The following is a 14,810-nucleotide window of genomic DNA, read 5'->3' as shown; positions in this document are numbered from 1 at the left end:
CAGCAGGTGAGGCTGGGGAGCATCACATCCAGCACTCGGACCATCAGCACTGACCCCCCCAGAGGTGGAACAGTTGGTCCACTGGTGCAGTCAGAACCACCTGGAGCTGAACCCGCTCAAGACGGTGGAGATGACAGTGGACTTCAGGAAAAACCCACCGCCACCCCCCCCTCACCATCCTCAACACCACTGTCTCCACCACAGACTCCTTCAGGTTCCTTAGATCCACAATCTCCCAGGACCTGAGGTGGACCACCCAGATCAACTCTTTTTAAATCAAACCTTTTTGAAAGCAAATCAATAACCAGACTGGCCTTATCCAATACCATTAGGGCCAATTTTAAGATTTTTAGTTTCAAATAAATTGCAGGACCACTGTAAGAGGTGAATGATTGCATTTCCACAGAGCCTCAGCACCACATTGTGCCTGAGATCAACTCGCCAAGAAGGCATGAAGGGATTTTTCATAAAACACTCAGTTATGCTTCTAAGTGTGTATGACAGAAACACAAAATTACACACCAGTGCATCTCCACAAGGTATGTCCCCCTTCCAGTTTATCTCTTATTGTTGGCCAGAAAGACACTCTTCCAATCAAATCCATGTCCAACACATCCTGGCTATGCTTGGCTCCATGCAGCAGTTTAAGGCAGCGGCATCTATAATCCTCTCCAGACGGTCAAACTGACAAGTATGAATCTACGAACAATAGATTGTCATAGACTCGGACAATGACTACATATGTTTTCTTTTTTTAACACTCAAAAGTTATCAGGAACAACAGGCCAGAAGCCTAGAGAGCCAAATCATTGCTCTCTATGTTTTTCTTTGTTTTTTGAGTATCATTGTCCCTGGTTTTGTGTTACGTTCCGGGAAGAGTTGTGGGTTTATTATGCTCGTACAGCATTTGTGAATGTTTATATTCAGTGTTAGTGCATCATTACACTATTTTTTCTTGTTTGTATTTAGGGCCTTCGCACTGTAAGTGCGAAGGCCCTATTGTATCTGTAGGAATTCTTTCTTTATTCTTTATTCTTTTCCTTCTGACGAAAGGAGGGCCTTTTTGACCCCCTAAACGTGCCCCAAAAGTCATTAATGGGTGTGGCCTAATGGCTCAACAGCACCCCCTAGAAAACTTTGTGCCTCAAGCCCCACAATACGGTTTGACGTACATGCACGAAAATCGGTACATACCTGTATCATGTCGCAACTTAAAGAAAGGTTTCTTGGCGCCATGGCTGAAACCGAACAGGAAGTCGGCCATTTTGAATTTTTCGTATAATTTTGGCGCAATTTATGCCATTCCTTCGAAAGTTAATGGCCCGAACCGTAACGTGCACCCAGGTGTGTTATACATCAAAATGTGAGTCTCGATTAGGGCTGGGCGATATGGCAAAAAAAGTGATCACGATTTTTTTTCCCATATTGAATGATCTCGATTTTTAATCACGATTTTTTTTAAATCAGAAGATCCCCCCTCCCTTCTGGAATAAAATAGAAAGAAACCAGAGATTAGTTGTTTTTTTATTAACAAATAAAGCAAATAGCATGTTTTAACAAGAATCCAGAATGCTACCAGTGGTACCCACCGAAAAAACTAGGGATGCACCAAAATGAAAATTTGAGGCCGAAACTGAAGCGAAATAAAATTTAAAGACTTGGCTGAATACTGAGTACTGAATAGCCTACGGAATGCGGTTGTTCACAGTTTTTCATTTATTTTTCCATTTTTTTCACAATTGCATAGATAAAATTGCAATGACATTATTAAAAACAAAAACAGTAAACTAATATGAGTTGAGCCACTGTCAAGCAGCTGGCGATGCGGTTGCTTAAATTGACCAACAGGTGGCTCTTTAACATCACAGTTTGTGTACTGTGCATGACTCTGACGCTGGTTGGTAATTAAGGAGTTAAAACTCACTCGCCACTTACAGGACTCAGTAGCAGCAGAAACGGCAGTTTTATTACATTTATTAACTGTAGTACCGCTATTATGAGAGGTTATTTCTCACAGTATTAGCCTAAAGGGACTTAAGGCTGATTTATGGTCCCGCGTTACACCAACGCAGAGCCTACGGCGTCATCTGCTGAGCTCTGCTTGTTGCCTCCGCGCTCCGACACATTCACTCCGCTGAGCGCGCACACACGCACGCACGCACACACACACCCATGTCGGGGCCGCGGAGTTTCTGAAGTCGGCGGTGATGAGTAATTTGTGGTACAAGCAGAGCGAATCACAACTTTAATGAGTGCGGTTCGAAAACACAATACATCCATCACGAAGGGCATTTAGTGAATCCATCACACCCTCCTCCTGTACGATCGGAAGAAGTTGTCCGGCGAAATAAATAAATAAATAACCGCTAACCGTGAGTCCCGGTCGGCTCGAAGCTAAGCTAACGCTAGCCTGCGGTTGTTGTCTTGTAGTTTTATTCTCTCTGGTCACGCTTGCTCCCACCAGTGCAGGGGAGGCAGATGTGACTACTTTACTGCCTATGGTCATGCAACTTGCCGCGGCATGTCATGGATGATCAATTAATGCAGACAGCGCGGTGCCAGGAAAGCGGGTTGTGATTGGTTGTCGTGCACTTTGCTGCAGCATGTTTTGCACATGATCGAGAAAGTATACCCACAGCTGATCACCGTGATCGAACTTAATTTGATCGCGATCACAAATCGAGATCGTATAATCGCCCAGCCCTAGTCTCGATCCTGCGACGACACGCATTACTTTTCTCATTCAAAAGCATTACCGTGGCGACGCTAGACGCCAAAAAGCGCACCCTCCCATCATCTGATTGGTCCATGTTAAAAGTCCGGAAAGAGGTATTAATTATATAATAATAATAATAATTAAAGCTGCAAGCAGCGATGAACGGGCCCTCGCACTCACGGCCACCGCCCCCCCATAAGCATATCAGAAATGACACCACCCACGACTTCCTATGTCAAACCATTCAAAAGTTATAGCAGAAAAAAGGGACAACCAATCAGAAGAAGGGGCGGGGCTAATTCAGGCCAATGAAGGCCAAGGGCTCCATAAATAATCTGATGACACCACCCACGACTCTCTATGTCAAACATTCCAAAGTTATAGCAGAAAATCGGGACAACCAATCAGAAGAAGGGGCGGGGCTAATTAAGGCCAACGAAGCTCAAAGACTCCATACAGAGTCCCATGACACCACCCACAACTTCCTATGTCAAACCATTCAAAAGTTATGGCAGAGAAAAGTATTCTAGGGGGCGCTGTTGAGCCGTTAGGCCACGCCCATTAATGCAAACCATGAAATATCTAATTTATCGCCAAGTCTGTCTTGCATGCCAAATTTGGTGACTTTTGGAGAACTATCAAATATGGACCAATCAGATTTCAAAATGGCCGACTTCCTGTTCGGTTTCGGCCATGGCTCCAAGAGACTTTTCTTTAAGTTGTGCCATGATACAGGTGTGTAGCGATTTTCGTGCATGTACGTCAAACCGTATTGTAGGGCTTGAGGCACAAAGTTTTCCGGGGGGCGCTGTTGAGCCATTTTCCCACGCCCATTAATGCAAACCATGAAATATCACATTTATCGCCAGGCCTGGCTTGCGTGCCAATTTTGGTGCCTTTTGGGGAACTATCAAATATGGACCAATCAGATGAAGGGGGGGCGTGCTTTTTGGCGTCTAGCGTCGCCACGGTAACACTTTTGAAAGAGAAAAGTAATGCGTGTAGTCGCAGGATGGAGACGCACATTTTGATGTATAACACACCTGGGTTCACGATACGGTTCGGGCCGTATTAATTCTCGAAGGAATGGCATATATTGCTCCAAAATTACGTGATTAATTCAGAATGTTCAAAATGGCCGACTTCCTGTACGGTTTCGGCCATGGCGCCAAGAGACTTTTCTTTAAGTTGCGACATGATACAGGTGTGTACCGATTTTCGTTCATGTACGTCACACCGTATTCTGGGGCTTGAGGCGCAAAGTTTTTTCTGTCTGAACCAATCAGATGAAGGGTGGGCACGCTTTTTGGCGTCTAGCGTCGCCACGGTAACACTTTTGAAAGAGAAAAGTAATGCGTGTTGTCGCAGGATGAAGACGCACATTTTGATGTATAACACACTTGGGGGCACGTTATGGTTCGGGCCGTATTAACTGCCGAAGGAATGGCATAAATTGCGCCAAAGTGACACGATTAATTCAAAATGGCCGACTTCCTGTTCGGTTTCTCGACATGACGCCCAGAGACTTTTCTTTAAGTTGCAACATGATACAGGTGTGTACCGATTTTCGTGCATGTACGACAAACCGCATTGTGGGGCTTGAGGCACAAAGTTTTCAAGGGGGCGCTGTTGAGCCATTTTACCACGCCCATTAATGCAAACCCTTAGATATCAAATTTTTCGCCAGGCCTGACTTGCATGCAAAATTTGGTGACTTTTTGGGCACGTTTAGGGGGGCAAAAAGGCCTTCCTTTTGTCAGAACAATAAGAAGAAGAAGAATAATTCCTGCAATTACAATAGGGCCTTCGCACTGCAAGTGCTCGGGCCCTAATGATTACCAACGACCGGCAGGTATGATGCTGCCAGACTTCTACAGACTCGCCCAGCCTGAAACAGAAACCAAACAGCCAGCAGCCAGGGACCAAAAACACTACAGAAAACATAACCACCAGAGAGGAGCTAATGTTTTAAAGCATTTATGATGCTTCTTTACTAATGAATGGTAAATCTGAAATTTCCAAATCATTGCAAAACACTTGTTCTAAATCCAGCCATGGATTAGTTAGTGCAGTGTTTCCCAACCAGGGTCCTCGGGGCACACTGTCCTGCATGTTTTAGATGTTTCACTGCTTCAGCACAACGTCATACAAGTAGATGTGACATCAACAGGGTTGTGTAGACCTTAATGACAAACTGGTGACAACTGTTAATTAGAAACAGGTTTGTTGAAGCAGTAAGATACATAACGTAAAATATAACGTAAGCTGTTAGGGCATGTAGAAAGATGTAATGTCCCTACATCATCAAGATTCATACAGTCAGACAAGGTTATTTTCAAAACGAGGATGGATGGACATCGGGACAAGGGTTTTTTGGCCGGGTTTGGCTTCTTGCAAAGTTTGTTTGTCATTTTTGTGGCAAAATGTATTCAAACAATGGACCATCCTTTGTGGTTCTGGACAGTTTATGGTGTCCTCAGCTTCAATGCTGAGTAGCAAGATCTCCTTGTCTCCCCAGTTACTCATCTTGCAAAATATAGGCCGGACCTGTGACGTCCTGCTGTTGTTGTTACTCTCATTAGCAAATGATTTGTGGTCACATGATTTAACTTCACGTGAGAGGGCTGAACGTAATTTCCTGCTTTTAGAATACCCAATCAGCAGAGACCACCCACCAGGTAGCTTCTCAAGGCAGAAAAATGGCCCTCTCCTACTACAGGGCATTTTTTTCCCCCCATAAAAGGTTCCTAAGGCCACATTACAGGGCCGTTCCCGGTAATCGAGATACGCGCAGACAGCCTGGCCCCAAAATATCTACTGCTATTGGAAACGGTCCTTTACTTTCTCTCCACAGCACTATGAATGTTTAGTGTTCAATAAAGTCCAATAAAGACATGCAAAATTCTAATTCTGAGATATCATCTTGCATACAATGGGAAATCTTTGTAAAGAGATTTGCACTTCATCCCTCTACTTAAAACTCAAATTTAATTGTGCGAACATGTTGGGAGTACACTCCCACTGCTCTTCAATTATAAATTCCTACCCAGGGACCACCATTTAAGGTGTTGATGATTACTGTGTAGAGGTAAGTCCTCATCCAGTCTGAAAACGTGTGCACTTGGCATAAAGGCAGTTTTTTTTTTCATTTTTCTATGCAGCAAGAGAGATCATTTTACCTGAAGAGATATCAATAAATATACTGCAGGTCCCAGCAGACCTCCACTTGGAAGCATCCTGAAAATGGACTGTTAAATAAATGGGATGTTAATTCATGCTGCAAAGTTGTGCTTTATAATATGTGGCTGAACGGAAACTCGCTTTCTGGAGCCAACTGGAGCAACTTTTTTTAGTTCCACATTGAACCTAACCTGGAAGTTGGAATGTTACCCTTTGGGAAAGCCTGACACTAAACCCAGCAGAGCAGGTTCAACACAGAGGGAGGAAGATACATTTTGTTGAAACAGTCAGTGTGTCAGACTGAAAATTATTTAATGTAAGAGAATATGATGGACAATGTTTGTGAGCACATAGACAGAAGCCAATAACACTTTTTTTTAAGTAATAATTGAAAAATTAAAGCTGCAAGCAGCGATGAACGGGCCCTCGCACTCATGGCCACCATCCCCCATAAGCATATCAGAAATGACACCACCCACGACTCTCTATGTCAAACCATTCAAAAGTTATAGCAGAAAATAGGGAGAACCAATCAGAAGAAGGGGCAGGGCTAATTCAGGCCAATGAAGCTCAAGGACTCAATACCGATTCAGGTGACACCACCCACGACTCTCTATGTCAAACCATTCAAAAGTTATAGCAGAAAATAGGGACAACCAATCAGAAGAAGGGGCGGGGCTAATTTTCACCAATTATGGTCAAGGACTCAATACAGAGTCCGATGACACCACCCACGCCTCTTTATGTCCAACCATTCAAATGTTATGGCAGATAAAAGTTTTCTAGAGGGCGCTGTTGAGCCATTTTGCCACGCCTATTAATGCAAACCATGAAATATCAAATTTATCGCCAGGCGTGGCTTGCATGCCAAATTTGGTGACTTTTGGGGAACTATCAAATATGGACCAATCAGATGAAGGGGGGATGTTGGGATTCATACAATGTGACTTTGACAGGCGGAGTATGCACAAAATTTAAACGGAAGGGGCCGAGAGCGGCGCCAATACCTGTCTCAGTCACCATTGACTGCAATAAAAAGTTTTCTTCAAAAGAATCTCACTCTGTCTTCACACTGAGCTTACTCACTCATTTTAAGGAATATCTGAATAAAATTAAGATTGTCAGAATCTGCCGGCTTCTGTGTCTCTCACAATGTTTTCGTTTTTTTGCTAAGAGCTACGGTTTTATCACAAATCGGAGAAGCCAAAATCTGGACTTTTCTGACAGCAAAACCAGGGACGTTCTTATCGCCGTGTAAAGCAGAAATGAGCTGCTGACTCATTGCTTCAGCCACAACTGGTCACATGAATTTGGTGCCTTTTGGGAAACTATCAAATATGGAGCAATCAGATGGAGGGGGGAGCGCTTTTTGGCGTCTAGCGTCGCCACGGTAACACTTTTGAAAGAGAAAAGTAACGCGCGTAGTCGCAGGATGGAGACGCACATTTTGATGTATAACATATCTGGGTTCACGATACGGTTCGGGCCGTATTCATTCTCGAAGGAATGGCATATATTGCTCCAAAATTACGCGATTAATTCAGAATGTTCAAAATGGCCAACTTCCTGTTCGGTTTCGGCCATGGCGCCAAGAGACTTTTCTTTAAGTTGCGACATGATACTGGTGTGTACCGATTTTCGTTCATGTACGTCAAACCGTATTGTGGGGCTTGAGGCGCAAATTTTTTTCTGTCTGAACCAATCAGATGAAGGGTGGGCGCGCTTTTTGGTGTCTAGCGTCGCCACGGTAACGCTTTTGAAAGAGAAAAGTAATGCGTGGTGTCGGAGGATGGAGACGCACGTTTTGATGTATAACACACCTGGGTGCACGTTACGGTTCGGGCCGTATTAACTGCCGAAGGAATGGCATAAATTTCGCCAAAATGAAACAATTAATTCAAAATGGGTGACTTCCTGTTCGGTTTGGGCCATGCGCCAAGAGACTTTTCTTTAAGTTGCGCCATGATACAGGTGTGTACCGATTTTCGTGCATGTACGTCAAACTGTATTGTGGGGCTTGAGGCACAAAGTTTTCCGGGGGGCGCTGTTGAGCCATTTCGCCACGCCCATTAATGCATACCATTAAATATCAAATTTTTCGCCAGGCCGGTCTTGCGTGCAAAATTTGGTGACTTTTTGGGCACGTTTAGGGGGGCAAAAAGGCCCTCTTTTTGTCAGAAGACAGAAAGAAAGGAAAAAAAAATTCCTACAGATACAATAGGGCCTTCGCACTGAAGGTGCTCGGGCCCTAATTATGTTACCTGAATTTTTTTTATGTTAGTGTAAAATAAAAAAAAAGAATCTACAAACAGTCAAAGGGGTAGCCCATAGGTGTTTGGTATCAAGGGTAAATGTGTTTGGTGCTTGTGCCTTATACAGGGAGGTAATTAGAGTATTCAGAGTTATAATACTCCTTAACGAAGTGTTGCCATTGCAGAGAAAACAGCAGGTGGGAGCTGATGGGAACTTCACGGAACATTTTGAATATGACTTCTACACTACTTGTATCAGCTTGGGTTTTTTCTCCACCAGCTATTTTTTGGATATGAAAATGCATTAAATAACATTGTTTTCTCTCATATTATATTTCCCATCAGAAATGATAAGAGATGCTGCTTTTTTCCCCCTTTTGTCTTCGTAGAAAACAAGGCTGTTTTTTACTGCAACAAAATAGCCCATCTCCAGACAAACTGTTTAGTGCTTTAGGTAATGCTGCCATATATAGAATCACCGCCAGTGTAAAAAATAAAAGCCTCCGATGCAAAAAAAGAAAGAATGAGAAGAAGAAATACTCAAGGGGGATATCTAGCTGGCAGAATCCATTTGGAGTGAGGAAGAAATTGCTGCTCATTGACACGGCAATGTCTTAAGCCTGGCTGGTGAATGAATATTTTTGCAAATATATTGCATGATTTTACACCAGAGGGCCTGCCGCAGATGCAAATACAGTAAAAAGCAAGACAATAATATGCGGAGGAAGTGGGGTGTGTGACTGTGATTAGGTCTTTTTTCACTTTCAAGGACCCAAACAATTTTTAAATATCATGTATCCAGCACAACAACTCAGTCAGAGATGGAATAAAACTCAGAGCTTTAGAGACTGTAGCTGCAATAAAATGCTTACATACCGCATTGATCCAGAAAGCAGTACACTGAAGTATATAACTGTTTTCTTCTTTTTTGAGGACAGTAAACATTAGCAGACACAGTGTGCACTCTTAAATGAAAAGCGACAAGTGTCAATATTAGCAGAATGGATCTCATTAATTTTTCTAGATAAAGGTGATGCTGTAGCCCCGCGAGTATCCACGAGACCTACGGCAGAATCCAACACGGCTAACTAAACATTTCATTGTCTTCAGTTCATTGTCTTTATTTAAAAACAATTAACATTAAATTAATAGAAATTTCTAAACATTAGGCTCTACAAATGTAACAAGCGAAACTTTGGAAACATTCACGGATTACATAGACAAGTGTTTCGACAGACATCGCAAAGAGTTACAGGCTCTGCGTGAATCTCTGGAATTTAGCCAACAGCAGGTGGAGTCGCTGGCAGTGGAGAACACCCGCCTGAAGGAAACGGTGAATTCCCTTACGGATGACATGAACCATCTCCAAAAGGACAATAAATGCAGGCCCGAGGTATGAGAGACAATTTGTTTTTTTCGGGAATCCCGGAGCAGGCGGAGGAGGACCCAGAAAATATGGTTAAAAACTTTATTAAAACACATCTAAAACTTCCGGAAGAAGTAATAGAAAACATCATGTTTCCTCGAGTTTATCGCTTGGAAGGGAGAAGACTAGATGACTAGAGACCAAGACCAATCATTGTCAAGTTTGAAGACTTCAAGCAGAAGGAGCAGGTGAGGATCCGCGGACCGCAGCTATGTGGGCCTGCCTTCAGCGTTAATGTCCAGTTCCCCACGGAGATCCTGGACCATTGCAGGGTCCTGTTTCCCATCCGGAGGAGGCTCATGGAGGGTGGTCATCTCCGTGGACAAGCTCTACGTCAACGGACAGCTGTACCGCGACCTGAACACCAATCCCTGGCTCTTCTGAACTCCTGATAAGTATAAAGTATTTTTTCACTGTTGGTAATTAATATAGATACATAAATCATTTATGCTCATATTAATTATTAGTGCCACGGCTGCGCCACGAGCCACTCACTCTCACAGCTATTAAAAGCAGTGAGAGTGAGTGCCACGTGCGAAGCACGAGGCATCTCTTATTATGGCTCAGGCTTATTATTTGTTAGTGCCACGGCTGCGCCAGAGGCACTCCTCCTCCACTGCTATGTAATAGCAATGGAGAGGAACGCATTGGGAGAACTTTGGGGCCTCACCACTCACACACCGTTACTCGAAAAATTCTGAACCGATTTAGAAAGTTGTAGGCCCTGAATTTAACTACAGTCCTGTGAATTTTCAGAGCGATCGCACAAAAAGTGCAAAAACATTTCCAGATTTCCAAACTAATGGGGAACGAGATTTTCCCATGTATGTGTGGCGCGGAATGTCACAAAAGCATACTGTGGATGGGAGGAGGTAAAAAAAATCACCTTTTTTCTGAGTCACCTAGCTCTCTCATACCTGCACGTAGAAATGTGATTCAAACTTCAAAACGGAGGAAAACTTCTCTTCTCTCCAAAACACCAAAATGTTTTTTCCTAAAATGTAAACTTTTCAAAATATGAGCACACAAGCGAGGACTGGAAATCACTTTTTCGTCAAACCTAGAGTGTGCGAAGCCATTAAAAATGAATTTTTATTTGTAACTCGAGCTCACGGCCAAACCGTAAAAAGGAGACAAATATCTTTTTGTCAGAATGTAGACATAGGTGTTAGGATTCATAAAATGTGACTTTGACAGGCGGAGTATGCACAAAATTTAAACGGAAGGGGCCGAGAGTGGCGCCAATACCTGTCTCAGTCACCATTGACTGTAATGTAATCAAATGTTTTCTTCAAAAGAATCTCACTCTGTCTTCGCACTGAGCTTACTCACTCATTTTAAGGAATATCTGAATAAAATTAAGATTGTCAGAATCTGCCTGCTTCTATGTCTCTCACAATGTTTTACTTTTTTTGCAAAGAGCTACGGTTTTATCACAAATCGGAGAAGCCAAAATCTGGACTTTTCTGACAGCAAAACCAGGGAGGTTCTTATCGCCGTGGAAACCGGAAATGAGCTGCTGACTCATTGCTTCAGCCACAACTGGTCACATGACTCATTCACTCAAGTCTTCACATAGGCTAATGAGTATGCAAAATGAATATGCACATTTTTTTAGTGCGTCCGAAACATTAGTACGTACTCAATAGTATGCGCTAACCATACTCATCCTGGAGAAATTTATTAGTGTAGATTGATGGACACTAGCTAAGCAGAAACTTCCCACAATGCAATGCAGCGGCGTTTGGTTGCTAAGTGATACGTATATGTCATAAGTATAATATTAAGTATAATAATATTATTATATAATATTAATATTATACTATTTGTATATAATAATGTATATTATAATTATGTATATTATATAACGTCATCTTGTTTCGGCCAGGATAAACAGGAAATAGTGGAGCGGTGCTGCTACTGCTGCTGGGACACGTCACTTCCTCCCAACAGCAGTGACGTTTGTGCCCTAATAGTACGTCCGAATTAATGCATACTACTGATATTTACTCAAAAGTGTGCCGAATTTAAATATACTTTTTAGTATATACTGTTTAGTATGGCATTTCGGACGCACCGATACTTTCACCTGAAAACTGGAGACACCTAAAAGAATTCCGGGAAATCTGACCCCTGACCTTTGACCTTAGCCGACCCCGAGTCTTGACGGCCGGGAAGCTAGGAACCGGTTCATGGTGGCAGCCAGTAAATACCACATAGTAAATAACCCCCCCCCCCACACACACACACACAGTAAATACCCCCCCCCCCCACACACACACGCACACACGCACACACACACACACACACACACACAGTAAATACCCCCCACACACACACACACGCACACACAGTAAATACCCCCCCCCACACACACACAGTAAATACCCCCCAGTAAATACCCCCCCACACACACACAACACACAGTAAATACCCCCCCAGTACATACCCCCCCCCCACACACACACAGTAAATACCCCCCCACTAGTAACCCCCCCCCACACACCCACACACACACAGTAAATATCCCCCCAGTAAATACCCCCCCCCCCCCCACACACACACACACACACACACACACACACACCCACCCACTCCAGTAAATGCTATAACATTTGAATGGTTTGACATAGAGAGTCGTGGGTGGTGTCATCGGACTCGCTTTTGAGTCCTTGACCATAATTGGTGCAAAGTAGCCCCGACCCTTCTTCTGATTGGTTGATATTTGATAGTCCTTATTCTCTGCCATAACTTTTGAACGGGTTGTGATAAAGACATGTGGGTGGTGTCATCGGACTCAGTATTGAGTACTTGACCTTCATTGGCCTGAATTCTTCTGATTCTGCTTCTGATTGGTCGATATGTGATAGTCCCTATTTTCTGCTTTTTCTGCTAACTTTTGAATGGTTTGATATAGAAAGTCGTGGGTGGTGTCATCCACTAATGGCGCTTTTCCACTAGCACCTACTCACCCCGACTCGGCTCGGCGCGGCTCATCCCGGCTCCACCCTTTTGTCCTCGTTTGTTTTTCCACAGCCAGGTGAGAAGTGGGCAGGTTGGGTTGAAGCTGCTGTGACGTACTCGATTGCGCATCCCCTTTGTTTGTGTCAAAGAAAACAGCCCGTCTACATCCCTTTTTTAATTCTCTCGTCAGCCACCAGGTTTATGAACATCTGCACCTCAGAGTTGGATCACCAAACAGACTTTTGCGCTGTATAATAAAATCGCCGCGAGCTGCAAGTCGCTCTCGCGCTGACTCCCGCTTCCTGATTCAAACGTCTGACGGCCCCGCCCCCCAACCAATCAGTGGCGCGGAGGGTGGTGACGTCAGATATAGTGCCAGCTCAGCCCGGTTAGAACCTCGACAGTAAAGATACAGAAAAAGTATCTGCTAGGCACGGCTCCACCCGCCTTGGCCCGTAGTGGAAAAGCGCAAGACCGGGGCGTGGCGGGTAGAAGCGAGCTGAGTCAACACATTCTCACTCCCAGCTCGTCAAAAACCGACGCTTGGTCAGGGCCCTTAGGCGTCAGTTTCTGACGCACAAGGTCGCCCTCAGCCTCATGCACCGACGCAGCGGGCTCTCAACAGATTCTAATGTAACCCGGCGGCGTCGTTTCAAGCCGCTCACAGCATCAATCCCATTGGATAAGTGAGGACCGGCTGAGGATCGGACACACGGAAGTATTGTAATTACTGTCCGTTTTGACGTTAACGGCGATTTTCACAATGATACCTGTAACATTTCTTAAGGCAGAAACACAACATTAGTGGGTTAATTTCCTGCACATCAATGTTCATGTTTTTCCCTTCATTCTGAGAAATAAAGAGTTGTTTTACGCTGAGAGCATCATGCCAGCCAATCAGAATCCTGGAAAAAACATCAACAAATGACACGTGTAACTTCCAGGCTGATTTATGGTTCCGCGTTACACCAACGCAGAGCCTACGGCGTAGGGTACGCTCTGCGTCAATTTAACGCGGACCATAATTCAGGCTTTATTCTAAAGGAAAATGCTGCAAGGATGTCTTTGTGGTTTCCATTCGGAGCTATAAATCTGTTTTTTCCTAATCTGCAGGTCAACATATGAAACGTAAAATGGTTTTACTGACACCTGTGCTGTCGCTGCTGCTCTGGGCACGGAGACGTGCCGGGGGACGCGCTGCTTCGGCGGGGGCTCCGGAGACCCGAGCCCGGGCAGCAGAGCCTCCAGACCCCCGAGCACCCAGGGGAGCACCCCGGGGAGATGGGCGCACCCCGCCGGGGCGCAGGGGCGCAGCAGCAGGACGCGCGGCCTCCAGCGCTGCCGGCGCTGGCAGGATGCTCCGGCGCGCACTGTGCCGGCTCGGGGAGACGCATCCCCATCCCCATCCCCATCCACCCCGGAAACGACACCTGGGACTGCCGGGGGATAGAGTGCAGGCTGCCGCTGAGGATCCGAGCCAAGCCCCGGGGAATGTCCTGCGTCGGGGACGGCTGTGCCCCGGAGGAGGAGAGCGCGCCCCCGGTGCGTGTGTCCGACAGAGCCGCGCAGTTCCTGGCCGACTTCCCCGAGTTTGGATATCCGTCGCCGGAACTCGGCGGGGCGCCTTTGGGAGTCCAGCTCACATGACCCACCAGTCTTTTGTCCTGCAGGTGGTCGTGGGTGGCTTGTAGCTTGCATTACGGAGCACAAGTCTTTCCCTGACCCTGCACCCCAACCTGGGACTTGCTGATTGGGCCGGAGCTTCGGGAGCTGCGTGCTGGCCTGCGGTCCCCACCCCTGGTCATCCCGTTGCTGCTTCCACCTGCCTGCTGTGCTGTTGCCGTCCCTGACCCACCAGTCTGGCCCTCGGCAGGAGGGTCCCCCCTTATGATCCTGGTCCTGCTCAAGGTTTCTTCCCTCCTAAAGGGGAGTTTTTCCTTGCCACTGTTTGGCTTAAGGTTTTTCTCCCACTAGGGGAGTTTTTAACTGCCATTGTTTATGTAATAACTGCTCGGGGGTCATGTTCTGGGTATAGGTCTCTGGAAAGCGTCTAGAGACAACTCTGTTGTATTAGACGCTATATAAATAAAATTGAATTGAAAATTGAATTGAATGTGACATAAAGCCAGGTGTGCTTTCTGCATTAACATTCTCATCCGTCAGCTGAACCAGTGACCCGCATGTGTCTGGATTTTAAGTGTGACTTTAGAATCATCATCATCATCATCATCATCATGATCATCATCATCATCATCATGATCATGATCATCAT

Source organism: Cololabis saira, chromosome 22 (assembly GCF_033807715.1).
Source record: "Cololabis saira isolate AMF1-May2022 chromosome 22, fColSai1.1, whole genome shotgun sequence".
Classification (NCBI taxonomy): Eukaryota; Metazoa; Chordata; class Actinopteri; order Beloniformes; family Belonidae; genus Cololabis; species Cololabis saira.
The sequence above is the reverse complement of the archived record's forward strand: the minus strand, read 5'-3'. Positions refer to the sequence as shown.